Source organism: Phaethon lepturus, unplaced genomic scaffold (assembly GCF_000687285.1).
Source record: "Phaethon lepturus isolate BGI_N335 unplaced genomic scaffold, ASM68728v1 scaffold4165, whole genome shotgun sequence".
Taxonomy (NCBI): domain Eukaryota; kingdom Metazoa; phylum Chordata; class Aves; order Phaethontiformes; family Phaethontidae; genus Phaethon; species Phaethon lepturus.
The window spans coordinates 579-883 of record NW_010542534.1 but is presented as its reverse complement, the minus strand read 5'-3'; positions in this window follow the sequence as shown (position 1 = coordinate 883).

The window sequence follows — 305 nt, the reverse complement described above, 5'->3', positions numbered from 1 at the left end:
GGCCTACAACAGCCAGCCTGGAAACCCACTGGCCCTTTGACGAGCTCTGGCCATCTCTAGGCCTCTGCCAACGGCAGGTGCCCCACACCACCTGGAGATTTTTTTTTAAGAGCTTCTTTAAGTTTCCCAGGGCGGGTAGAAAAGCAAGTGCTTGGTACCATCTTTCGACCCAAAATAACATGAACGAAGAAGCCAAAGGTAAGAATGGCTGAGACCCAAAGGACTACGGAACAAACAAAAAGAAAACAAAACCAAAAACAAACACCCCCCACCACAAACCAAATATACAAACAAACAAAACACCC